Below are 14,299 nucleotides of genomic sequence, written 5' to 3'. Positions count from 1 at the left end.
TGTGCAGGAAGGTGTCCCTTCCCGCACAATCCTACCTACAAAGCAGACAACCTTGCACCATGACACAGGTGTGCCTGCAGCGGCACAAGGCAGCACATTGTGCGCCAGGGCAAGGAAAGGACAGGTTTGCACCGTATAATGTTAAATACGGTGCATTCCTCCCCTTTCCTTTTTATGAAGTGCAGCAAGGATTTTTCTTGCAAATTGATGAAAACTACTATAGTTAACAACATTTTCTTATTTCTGACTTGCCTAAACACATCTTGTAAAATAGATTCTAAAAGAGAAATGCCAAGGGTGACCGATTCAATGGGTACAACTCTTTTTCTGGGAGCTTCATTATCAGGCCTAAGTATCCAGAGCAATGCAGAGCACACACGTGCCATGCTTTCATGTTTGGTAAGCAAAACCCACCTTTCTTGGTCATAACTTTTACATTTTCAATCCAATCAGGTTTTGTATAAAGGTATCAGAAATGTTTTGTCATTTTGCATTCAATTCTTCTATAATTGCTTTATTACTGTAATCTTCAGTCCAAACTGTATGCTTAAATGCAGTTTTAACCATCGCTAGAGGTTTATTATCATGTTCTGTTTTAAGAAGCCAGTGCTGGATACTGATACATTATACACTATTCCATTCTCTAGTAAGGAAAATCCTTAAATATGTAAATTGGTTTGGCTCCAGTTCAAAGAGATCACCCGTATAACCATTTTTCCAAATCATTTTAGATATGGACATCATTCCTGGCTTTCAAGAGTTAAAGCTGTATAAACAGAAAGATCAGACGGGGTCAGTGCTGCAATAGATTTCTCAGGAGATAGGAGTGACTTCACAAGAATGAACATTTGTATGGTTTTTGGCCTACTTTGACACCAGAAATTAGATTACCTAGAACTATGGTGTTGGACTTAGTCCTCTTTGCAGGGTCACACTAAACTTTTTGACTTCAAATCTCTTGTTTTCTGAATTCGTTTTTGTTGGCATTAGGACTCTGTGCACTTTACCACTGCTAATTAGTGTCAAAGCGTTTGTGCTCTCCATAAAACTTCATAAAATTGGCCAACACCTGATTGGCACATTAAACTTACTGATAAGACCCTAGTGTATGGCACTACATGTTACCCAGGGCCTGCAACTTAAAAGCTTCTAGTGGGGCTGCAGCAGTCATTGTGCCGCTCACTGTAGTAACACTTTAAAACTTATCTCAGGCCAACAACTGCAGCCTGTAGTGCAGTTAACCTTTTGCAAGTCCTAAGCCTTCCTTTTCAGTAAATATACGTCACCCCTAAGGTAGGCCGTAAAGGCCCATCGGGTAGGGTACATTGTATTTAAAAAGCAGGACATGTGGGTATAAGTTTTACAAGTCCTGGTAGCAAAAAACTCCTACATTTGCTTTTCACTACTGTAAGACCTAATTCTACCATTGGATAACATGAGATTACCTTATTACATGTAATAAGTGATAACTTTTGATTGGGAATAGGTAGGATTGTCATGTTTAGACTCAAATTAATTGTAACAAAAAATCATCATAAAGGTTAAGTCGAATTGTAACTCACGCTTCTGGAACGTTGGCATTTTCTCGTCCTAATCTTTTGTGCCTCTGCCAGTGTCCTTGGTCACATGACTGGAAATCGCTTTGCTGTTGGGCTTTGTGTAGTCCCCCAGACAGCGAGACAAAAGGGGACTAGGTGTTGGCAGGATGGTTCGGGGCAGAACTGTTCCCTGCCCTGCTTACACCTTGTCCCCAGCACACATAAAAGAACCTGACTCTAGTTTTTTGTCTCCCGAAACTTCTTGGACCTTGACAGGGAAATAACTTTCCAGGACCACATGTGGGGTTTGCCCCAGGATGTCCGCCCATTTCAAAGTCTGGCACCAGGTATAAATGTAAGACCTCTTCAGTAATACAATACATTTTCCCCAATGAGCCTTCTTAAGGCAAAGCCCAGTATTTCTGTAACGAACTTTCAATAACTTATCAAAAAACAGCAGCATTTAGACTATACAATTATTATCCTCTCATGTAACAAATGTGATCTCTTAGCTACAGCCAGGACGTGGTACTTTCAGTACAAGATATGTAAATATAGATCAGACAGAGAGCATCCCATCTGAACTCTGGCTCATCATCATTTGAGTTTAGCGACTGTAGGGTATTGTTTGACATTGTTGAACATGATATGTGGATTGTAGGGGGTGCGTTATCCCAGTTGTCTTCATTCCTGCATCAGCACTGTCTGTTGGGGATTCTAGTCCTGTCTGGACAGCATCTTTGTTTAATATCCATATTGAGCAACTAAAAGACATGATTGTACACACATTGGCATTCAGCATTACTTTCAGGTGTTAACGCTGAGATCTTCAGAGTACAGAGGCACTGCCTCGCTGAGTTCAAGTGTTTCAATTGTTTCATGGCAAAACGTTTTACAAGATAATGCTTCCCGGACAAGTTTCTATTTTGGTCAATCCCCAATCCAGCTTTACAAATCAGAACTGTATGTTAATGGGACTATTACGTTACTCAGATCATTTGTAAATGAACAAGTACATTCATTCATTCATATGCTTTATAACAAACTGTGTTTCCACAGCCTGACCTTATAACTTTGTTTCAAGTGTTGGTAATTTCCAGAGTTGACTGCCTTGGCCTAATTAAACTTCTCTAGCTCTCCTTAAGGTTGCGTTTCACTCTGTTGTCAGAATGATGACGGGTCCTGTAAATTCCATCATATCAAGCCTGTGTTGTAGCAGTTATACTGGGCAGGCTTGCACCACATTGAAACTGCCTGGAGGTATGAGAGTGCTGCTACTATAGGCAAGCCAGGACTCACAGTGCCTAACTGAAGAGAACTTTCACTTACATCTGAAGTTTTTCAGTTGTAGTAGTCTGCACCAAATCTCTTCCTCTTTTACTTGGGGTAATATCTGACTTCCTGTTTTTCTTCAAACATCTTAGACCTTGGCTGTTGGTAGATTTCAGGGGTTCATTTTCTCTCCCTCATAATGTGTTTGTTGCTATGTTTTACTGTTTCATTGTATTCAATGAATGGTTTGTATCCTGGTTATCCTTATTCCCTTTCAATATGGAACTTTTGGTGCTTTTAGTGTGTACAATGCTCTGAAGCACGCATTATGCTGACTTAAATTAATCAAATAAAATGTAACCCAAACACGGGCAGGGTACTTTTTCTCATATAAATCTATTCAGAAAATTGATTTTATTGCCAATTCTAAGGCCCGCATTTTGAATGTCTGGGAAAATGGGCCAGCATTTCCTCTTTCTCAACGTTACCAATACCAGTACCAGAAACTATGAAGTTGGGGAAAACCAGGCCCATTATATCTTGGACTCTGAAGGCCACAAAGGATTGACTCACGACGGGGGCAGAGCAAGTGAACATGGGTAACTGGTAAAAGATGTGGCAAAAAAACCCGAAATATTCTGTAACTTTTTTCAGTCTTACACCTTCAAGTAACTACATATAAAATAAGGCACAGCTTAAATGAAACTTAAACGCAGTTATGTTAATCAGTGGGAAATGCACTTTCATACATTATGAAACCTGTTACTTAATGCACTGCACTAGAGAGCCACATACTTGCATCCTGGTTGGTGCAGTGGAGAATAGTGACTTGTGTATGTTTAGTGCTATAAGGTCCCTGTGTGTGTGGCAGGATGCACGGTGAACATGTACATGAACATGTACATCATATTTCTAAGCTTACATTACATACAGTGTAAGATAGGCTGCTACAAAATGCACAAAACGTTTATGATAAAAAAGTGCGTCCAAAATATAGATTTTAGTTCAACTGTTAACTCCTCTGAAATACCACTGAAAAAGAATAAATCTGTCTCATCAGGAAGCTTCAAGTGACATCAATTAAAGCCAATAACAGCTTCCAATCACCCTTTACATTTGTAGAATAACCAATTGTGCACATTTACATTTCTTTCAAACAGTGTACACCCTTGCAAGAAGGCTAGTGTAGCTGCCTGTCCCTCTCTCGGTTTTACAGCCCAGGAGACTCCCTGCCTTATACTTCAGCTGGAAAATGTCACCTGTCGGAACCGTACCTGGACAGTTATCGTTTCTCAAAAAGTAGGGGAACTGTTTTTCTGATATTAAAAATGTATGGACACATCATGTCCCTTAGATCCTCCCACTTCGACCACTGGTAATTAATTCTGCATCCAGTTCACAAGGTAACTCTTCATATTGGCTCAGACTTTCACCGGTAGATATCGGTGACGTCCAATACCCAAATGCCAAGGTGAAAATAAACAGTTCGGCAATGTCCCCACAGATCCCGTTATTCTGCTGGAATCAGTAACTGTTGCTACCCCCATATCAAAATGTAGTGGGTACTTGCTACATTTGTGTCAAAGTATCCCTCCTAGGGACTGCCCGGAGAAGCAAGAACTGTATAGTAGAAAACCCCCTAGCTGCTGCTTCTTCTCCAGAAAAATCTGCTGCAAAAGGCAATACTACAACATCACCAGCACAAAAAAAATCTGCTGCAAAAGGCAACACTACAATGTCACCAGCACAAAGAAATCTGCTGCAAAAGGCAGAACTACAATGTCACCAGCACAAAGAAATCTGCTGCAAAATGCAACACTATAATGTCACCAGTACAAGGAAATTGTTACACTAGCTGTCAGTCTTGGGCAGAATCTGCCCTACAAGCTATTATTTTTGATCATGGCCTTTGTACACTTCTGACAAAACTACTAAGTATTCACGTTGAAGCTTTTGAAGAAAATTCTGAACTTCCGCATTGTTTTTAATATATCCTCCGATGTTGACATTTTGTATGCGAAAGTCATTTGATGACCATTTACCCTGCGGGCGTTGAATCAACCCCGAGGAAAAGCCATGCAAAGGACACACTCGCGTACAAAACACCAACTAACACTGTGATGACTTCCAGTTTCCAAGAGCTTGCGGTGGAGTAATAGGAGACGTGAGAGCGTACTGGGGAGCTATTTTGTTATTTTGGGCATTTATTAATAGAAATGTGTTCCTTTTAAAGAGCATAGCATTAATGTGCGTCTTCAGCTGAGGGGAGGGGGGGGGGGGAACTAGGCTTGAGCTTCGAGGAAGGGAAACTGGGAAACTAAAATTATCAAACCTCGCATGACTAAAATGAAAAAAGTAATCACAATCTGTTCAGAATATTGAAATGTTTCCAATGGGACATGGTAATCATGCATGAAATTGGTGTCTCATCAAGAGACAGCAGGAGGTTCACATGCCAACCAGAGAAGCGTTGGAATTCCATGTCTCTTCATCACCACTACTTCACCTCCTTTGCTTCCTGCAAATGTAAGTTAACACTTTGAGACAGGTCTTCCACTCCCCTGGCAGAGGACCACTGCCATAGCGAGAGCTCCCAGTCGACATTACACGGAGCGCGCATCACAGAGGGCTCTCCACCTATACAGCACCCACTGGTGCGACAGATGCACTACAAGAAGTGCTCAGTGCCAAATGGGCACTGTAGTACATCGGAGGGTCAGGCACGAGGCAGCAAAAGCAATACCTCCATTCCCATGTGCTGCTTGTGTGGTCTCTGTCCCGGCCGGAGGTCCACCAACAACACATTTGGTGACCAGGACTGCCGGCCCCACTGCACCCACTCAGCCTGTGTGAGCGCCCGCTCAGCACAGAGCGGCAGCGTTCTGTCCCCGCTGACAGGCCTCTGTGGCTCGCCCCAGAAAGGACACAGCTTTGGCCAAGAGTGACCCACTTCATGGCCGCTGGGGCAACTTGTGGAAATTCCCCCACCCTGAAGGTCCTGATACTGGGGGAACTACCAGTGGCTGTTGCTGTTGTTCTGGGGTGTGGGTCTTTGAATTCTAGGCACCGCAATCGCCTTTTATGGTGCAGGGTGCCTTTCAAAGTGCAGGGCGGGCCCACCCACCCTGCCACCATCAGAGACTTTTGCACTCTTGGGATCCTGGCACGCCTCTTCTTACTTCAAGGTGAGTGCCCACACTGCTCCACCATTGAGGCAACCTCAGCAACACCAGTCACCCGACGCCCAACGGCTGCCGGCAACGTCACCTATTGCTGCATGGTCTCATCTCGCCATGGAAGCCAACCAGCATGACGGCAGGCTGGTACTGCGCCCGCCGGGCTCCCTTAGTGCCTCATGCCAGCTTACGTCATTGAACTCAGTGATCTGGCCACTGCGACTACCCGCTGGTGTATGTGGGTTGTGTGCCTTAACAACTATTTCCGTGTATCCCAAGAAACAGATAGTGGAACCAAAAGATTCTTGCTCCTCCACTACACTGGCAACAAAATCTTCAAACTTGTTTGCAACCTTTTCGACACAGGAGCAAACGATCACAACGACAGTGCCATAGCCACCCTCAACACCTAATTTGACCCTCAGGTGTACCCCGACTTTGAAAGTTTCAAGCTCTGCCAGCCTCACCAATATGAGTGTGAATCCATTGACCTCTTCCATGCTTGTCTGTGGGAACTCGCTAGTACGTGCGCCACCAATGACCCATGCAAGGAAGTGCGTACCCAAATCATTCAAGGCTGCCGCTCTGCTGCCCTCTGATGCCACATATTCTGGCACCCTGGCACCCTGGCATGCCACTGGATGAGATCTTCATGCTCGTCTGCTCCCATGAATTGTTCAATGACCGCGCTGTCCAGATTGAAATGGCGTTTCTCAAACTATCCACAACTCCTGAACCTATGCCACGGCCTGTCAAGATGAAATCAGTGACTGCCATCTCAAGAGGGCCTCCTCGTCGGTACATGCACACACCTATGCAGACTCAAGACACCTGTGGCTATTGGTGGTTCTCCCTACCACCCTACAGAAGTGTACTGAAAAAGTCCAACCTGCTCACTAGCTTACACGTCAACCACTTTGCCAAAGTCTGCAGAGGAGGTTGCAGACTTCCAGCCTCCAAGGGCACGGTGTCTCACGTTGCCAAGGAGTAATAACTGTTGCGTTGGCCCAGCATTCCAACCCTGAATAGGTGCTCACCCCTCAACACCCCTCCGGCCTGCCTGTGGAAGAAAAAGACAACAAAATCTTCCTGCTTCCTGGACCCTTGAATCTGGACGCCCTTACCACTATGTCCGCCCCACATGACTGGGGGTGAATGTTTTGATTTGTTCTTCATTCAGTCCATCAACTGTGTGTCTTTTGCTTTCTTTCCCTAAGTGCGCCAGGTATGCCCAGACGTGGGTCCTGGGCTCGCTGTGCCACTGGATTCAAGCTAGCCTGGCGGATGAGGGGTGAAACCCCGGAACCAGTCATAGGATACTTGTTTTCGGTCCAGGGAGGACCTGGCTTGGCAGTTCGGGCTGGACTGTTCCCATGAGGCACAGAGATTTGCATATGGCCAGGTCTAAGCCAGGTGAGCAAAAGAATGATGGATTTAACCCAGATCTCTTGACTGGGGGTGAATATTTTGATTTGTTCTACATGCCATCCATCAACTGTGTGTCTTATGCCAAGTCATGATCGGCAGTACACCAATCGCCTGTCTGATCCATGCAGGTCAATGGTCAATTTCACCTGTCCCTCTCAGTATCTCTCTATCCACCCTCGCCCAAAAGTTGCAGCACTCCGGAGCAAAGATATTCACCTATGGCTGTACTTAGCCCATCCAGTTAGCAGGAATGTTTGCCTGCTCAAACTCCCACAAAAGAGACATGCCATACCAAGTTCTTCGTTACTTTTTCAGATTCAGAGACACTCCTTAGTTGTGATATGGCAGAGCATCTTCAACTGGTCCAGTTCACTGCCACAGTGAGAGGTTTTGCCTACGACATCCGCATCTTGATCAATGACTTTCCTCACTGATTTACAGTCCTTGGGTACCTCATGGAACCTCCAATCTCCCTTCACATAGATCCCACAGTTCGCCCCGTTGCACTACGACACCGCAGGGTCCCATTCAACTTCTGTCCAGCAGTAGTCGTGGTATTACAAAAGCTGTAGGATGCCAGAGTCATTGAAAAGGTATGAGGCCCCACCCCTATGATGTCCCCCATCGTATTAGCCAACAAACGCAAGCAGCCGGTTGCTTTCGTATCTGCATAGATATGCACCTATCCAACAAGGCCATCCAACGTGAGCTCTACATTGCTACAATTATTGATGAGCTCATCATAGACATCAATGGATTTAAGTGTTTTCCAAGCTTGACCTAACCTTGGGTTACCATCAGCTGGAACCCCATGAGAACAGCAGGTACATAACAATGTTTTCCACCCATGTTTTCCTCCTCCACTATTGCAGGCTAAACTCTGGCATCTCGTCAACTGCAGAGGTTTTCCAGAATGCTATACTTGAAGACCTCACAGGTCTTAAGGGTGTCATCAACGTTAGTGATGATATCTTCACCCACACACCCACCTCTCAACAGTCACCACTGCCGCCTACGAGCTGCCCTCCAAAGGATCAGCTCGGTTGATCTTACCCTCAATCGCAGTAAATGCCAGTTCTTCTGACAAGGGATGGTATTCTTTGACTACATCTTCTGAAATTATGGGATCAAAGTCGACCCAAATACATGCATCAACATTAAAGAGTTGCCCTCTCTCACATCTGCCACAGCAGTCATGAGCTTCTTGGGCCTCTCCACATACTGTTGCAGGCTTATCCGCAATCTCACCATCCTGGCAGGCCCTCTGAGACACCTGACCAATGCATCTTCTCCCTGGTTGTGAGGAGCGACAGAGAGCGACGCCTTTCAGGCCATCAATGATGCCTTTCGCCAGGACACGGTGATGGCATAATTGAACCCCACAAAGCACTCTGAGCTAGTGGTGGATACCAGCTTCGTTGGCCTCATGCAATGCAGAAATGCCAACAAGTGGGCTCCTGCCACATTTGCCAGCAATGCCCTCACTGAGACAGAGAGACGATAGCCAGAAACCGGTCCCAGGATGCTTGTTTCCGGTCCAGGGAAGACATTGCTTAACAGTTCGGGCTGGACTGTTCCCATGAGGCACAGGGTCAGACTGATTTGCCTTTGGCCATGTCTGCACTGGGGTGGTGGAGTAAGCTAAAGAAAATCCCTATTTATTGTTATAAGCATTAAGACCATCCAAACCAAATATCATTTACGATCCTTTTTATGGGCCCTAACAAAACAGCAGCCCTTTCTGTACAATCTATCTCTGTACTCCTTCTACTTCTATCAGTATGATAATCCCAAGCCTTACGACAGATGCTTGGCACCCCCTAAGTTAGCTCTCCACTCACCATAGCGTCCACCAAAACTACAGCCGTCCTGTAACAACTTCCCACGGAGAGAGAATTAACACCCACTAACAACCTGCTGGTAACTGGCGCTCAAACGTTTTGTTTGTCTTACGATCTCTCCCCCACGATACAAAGGAAATTTCACACAATGGCGGGACCTAACATGATACAGGATGGCAACAGCACATACTCTATTCAATACCCCCCTAAGCGATCGAAAAATGCCTCTAAAACCTTCAAGCACAATTTGCTCAGAAAAAACCCTGATACCCTGTTCCTAGATCCCTCCTTTAATGTCAAAAAAGGCACTATACTCAATAACCTCATATTTTTCACAAGCAAAATAGCAAAATGGTGATTGACCTTTTCCAAGCTATTAAATATCCAGGAACATAAAAATATTCCTCTACGGAACTAGGATTACTACGACATCCTTGCAAAACCTCAGAGCTACACCTACCATAACGTCCTACAAAAATGGCACTGTGCTCATTCAAGCAGCTAACAAGGACCTAGAACTATTCGATAAATACTTCCTCACCCTTAAAACACACGCCATCACCACATTCAGCGTCTCTCAGGACCTAACCATCCTTACCACCCCTTCATCTCCTGATGATCAACGACCCCCTACCCCACCCAGAACTGCTGAAAGTAGCATTATCAATCATCATCAGTTCTATGTTTTAAAAAGCCAGTCCATCAACCCACCCTTTGCTCCTCAGGGCCTAACCTCTCCCTCCACCCCTTCAGCTCATCCTGAGGATCAACGACCGACTACCTCACCTAGAACTGATGGAAGTAACATTAACAATTCCCATCAGCTCTGTGCTTTAAAAAGCCAGTCCATCAACCCACCCAGGGTACCTCAGAACCTAACTTCCCCCTCCACCCTATCAGCACCTTTAGAAGAGCTACGACCCTTGCCTCTACCTACATCTGCTGAAAGAAGCGTCAACAACTCCCCGCCCGTCTCACACACTGTAGCAACTCTCTGATCTAGAACTAATAAGAGCAATCCCAACAACGCCCCCTATCAACACCCAACTTCAGCTCCCCCCGCCCTATCAAGATTCTCCCAAAACACAGCCTTTCGTCACCGTCCGAAATTTACAAAATGTTACCCTAGAAATCAGAAACATCCTTCATCTCGCTGAAAACTCCCTCTCTACACTTAAACATCTTGAAAAATCCCTAGCAACAGGCGAGAAGGGGATAAAAACTATCCCCTACCCCTATCGGATCGAGTCTTGCGCACATGCAGACTCCCCAACAACATAACGGACTGTGAAATCCAATCACTACTAGAGCAATATGAAATTACGGCTGGCCCTACCACAAATAAAGATGAATATGCTATACTCCCAGTCCCTAGCGACCCAAGCAGAACTTCTCATCCAAGACCTAGAGGAATAAACCTGAATAACCTTCAATCATTAACCGCATACATTGAGAACCATGAGCCAACTGTAAACTCAAACGCGCTCTCCTGCCTTCTACTGAACTGCAGGTCAACCCCAAAACACGCCGTGACATCGCCGACCTTGCCCTCAACAGGAAAATTGATATAATCATCCTCACAGAAACTTGGCTCAATGAATCATCCTCTCCTTGCCTAGATCTTCTAGTCCCCCCTGACTACAACATCATTAGATTAGACAGAACGCACAAGACAGGCGGAGGCTTAGCCTGCATACATTGGTCCGACATCACCATCTCGAAATTTCACGCGGAACCCCTTGTCTCTTGTGAATAATTGGGGATTTCTGTTAAATCTTCAAGTACCCACTTGAGCAAACTACACATACTTTACCATCCTCCAGGTTCGAATGCTGAATTCACTGAACAGCTTATGGAAATTATTACCTCAAACTTTTCCCCTCACTCCGAAGACATATACCTGGGTGATTTCAATCTCCACTGGGATAACCCCCTGGACAAGCAGGTTAACGCCCTCAAAACCTTCCTAGCAGACCATTCCCTGACCCAAGTTATCTCAATGCCAACTCACTCAAAGGGTGCCACTCTTGATTGGATCATATCTTTTTTTTTTTAAATCTTTTTATTATTATAACACAAGAGGAAAAATATACATATCGGGTGTCATTAAACGAAATACAACACAGCCGTGGACGGGCAAATGAAGTGAAGAAGTACTGTACAGTCAGAATCAGCAGAGAAATCAATACCAGCGTAAAGCAGAAGTAAAACAATTAGATAGCAGTGACCGCAGGCACCCCCCCACAGCACCCGCCCACCAGGAGTACAGGATATACGAGGCAGACATATGACACCCAGATACGTTTAGGCAGAAATCAGGAGAATACGCCACATCTCTTGTGAAGAAAGGAAAAGGGAAATAGAATGGTCATAGAAAATAACAAAGGAAAAATTACCCCCCCGCCACAACCCCCACCCTACACCCCTGCAGATGGCTACGACCTAACCCCACTAGCAGCGTGCCTGTCGCCCCCTAAACTACACCCCAAGGAAGGGAAAAAGTTGGAGGAGGAGAATGTTGCAAAACGATACGAGCTCCCGGACTCCCATCCCCCCGCCAAAAGCAGACACCCCCTACCGTAATGTTAAGCAAGATTTAGCAAATCAAGAGACAGTCCGTAGGGGAGCCGCAAACAGAAAAAGGGCCATCCCGCCCGACCCCCGGCACCACAGAGGCAGCAAATCCCGTCCCGAGCATATCAGACTAACAATAATCAGACAATCAGATTCACATCCGGCCCTCGCTCCCTCAGATACCACCCATCAAAGACAAAAGAAACAGTGCAGCAAAGTCCAATCAAGTTCAGCCCAAACCCTCACGATCCATCATGATGACCCCGTCCAGTACAATTAGGTCGCTGCGTTTCTCCACGCAGGCTCTGTCCATCCGAACCGCCATCACAACAAGAATAATAGAAAACAGTCGACATAGGGCTAAATAAACGTCCAGTTCTTTCGGGCTCGATCGCCGCCATCTTAGGGTCGCAGTAGATTTCCGTGTCGGTATCCTGCACAGGGTCCTCGGTGACAATCAAGGCGTTCTCCACGGAAGAAATATCCCGGCTCTCCAGGAACAAAGGGCCGGAATCCGGTCCCAAGCCTATATGATCAACAGTTATGATCATCTCCTGGAAGGTGGTGGTGAATCGTGTGTGGAGCTCCAAAATGGCGGCCATTACAGTGCGTAGCGACGGTGTAGTTTCAGCCCGCTCCATCGCCCCTCAATGAGCGACCGGGCGGGTGTCCGAACCTCGGAGGTCGACTTCTCCGGGGCACAGGGCAGAAGCAATGTAGAAACCACTTTTAACACGTCCAAAGCACGATATCAGTACCGTCGCCGCCCACGGGGAACCGAGCCCAGAAAACCCCGGGAGCTCAACAGGGCCTCCGGGCAGCAGAGCCCCGAACAAATAGTCGGTACAATAGGCCACCGTAGTTGCTGGGTAGAGCTGTCACCAAATCACCATCCATAACGGGAGAAGAAAAACGCCACTTCGGGAGACCGGAACCGCCCATGGTCCGCGGCCGATGTTGTTCAACTCCAACCCGGCCGGGTTAGAACTCGAGGCCCCGGCTTCAAATCTGGGGTAGGCCAAGAATGACACACGACATATCTTTGTCGTCCGAGCAGCTAGAAATTCCGGGATTGCACCTTTCGAGTCAGGCGCAGTTCACCTGCATAGGAGGGGGGGGGAAATCAGGATAGGAGTCAGGATTCACGAGCCTCTGGTGGCCATCTTGGTTACGAGCATAGCTCCTCCCCCGATTGGATCATATCTAAACAAAATACTATTGACTCACTCTCGGTTATGCCTTGTGACTGGTCAGACCATCACATTATCACCTTCCAAATTCCATCCGCCTACAAGAAAACCTTCTCGCAACAAAGCAAGCAAAAACATTGGATAAGGGATACAAAAAACATCGGTTGGAACAGCCTGGCCTCTCACTGTGAGAAGGCTCTCACTCCACCCAATAACGTGTCAGACCTCACAGCTCACTAAAACTCCTCAATGACCAAAGTCTTCGAGCCAGCCGCTTCACCAAAACTCAAAAGAATTCGTGATAAAGACAAAAACCCATGGTTCAGCGAAGCCTTAAATGAAGAGAGACGCAAACTCAGATCAGCGGAATGGAAATGGAGGCAACATCCCTCCCCCAATCATCTTAAACTTCCCCAGAAATCGAGAAACTCCTACAATAAAAGTATCCTATAGTCAAAAAAATACTTTTTCAGATCAGATCTAGACAAGGCCAAAAATAGACCAAAGAAACTCTTTGAAATTCTGAAACAACAATCTAACAAATTAGCCAAATCTTCACTCCTAACATCGAAATCACAGTTGAGTAGTGTAGAATTTTCCTCATTTTTCACAGCTAAAACTAACTCCCTTCAACTCGAACTGTCCCCTCAAATTGCTTACCCCACCTCTTCCATATCATCTCACCTCCTGGACCAATATCATCAATGCCTCACTAGCACACGGTCAGTTCCCAGATTGCTTAAAAACAGGCCAAGTCTCCCCTGTCCTTAAAAAACCTACAGCAGATAACTCCGACCCCAACAACTTCCAACCAATAACCAACATTCCCATGCTAGCCAAGGTCCTGGAAAAATGTGTTCAGCAACAACTGAACAAGCATATATCGCACTTCAATCTACTGAACATTCATCAATTGGGCATAGCACAGAAACAGCCATCCTGCCTTTGTAGATGACTCCCTGCAAGCCCTTGACCGCAACAAAACCTGCCTGCTAGTTTTACTCGACCTCTCCTCAGCCTTCAATAGGTCAAGCATGACAAATTACTAAGAAGACTAGAATACAGGTTGGGTTTATCTAGTAAAGTCATTCAGTGGTTCAAATACTTCCTGGAAAACAGAACGCAATCATACTTGATCAACAACAATCTTTCAGTTTCCTCACCTAACCTACTGGGAGTACCTCAAGGCTCCACACTATCTCCCATGCTATTCAACCTATACGTCGAACCACTCATGAGCTACTACAGCAGGAGAACATATCCTTCCACATGTACGCGGA

The sequence above is a fragment of the Lissotriton helveticus genome, chromosome 1_1 (genome assembly GCF_964261635.1).
Source record: "Lissotriton helveticus chromosome 1_1, aLisHel1.1, whole genome shotgun sequence".
Taxonomy (NCBI): domain Eukaryota; kingdom Metazoa; phylum Chordata; class Amphibia; order Caudata; family Salamandridae; genus Lissotriton; species Lissotriton helveticus.
Note: the sequence above shows the minus strand (reverse complement) of the source record.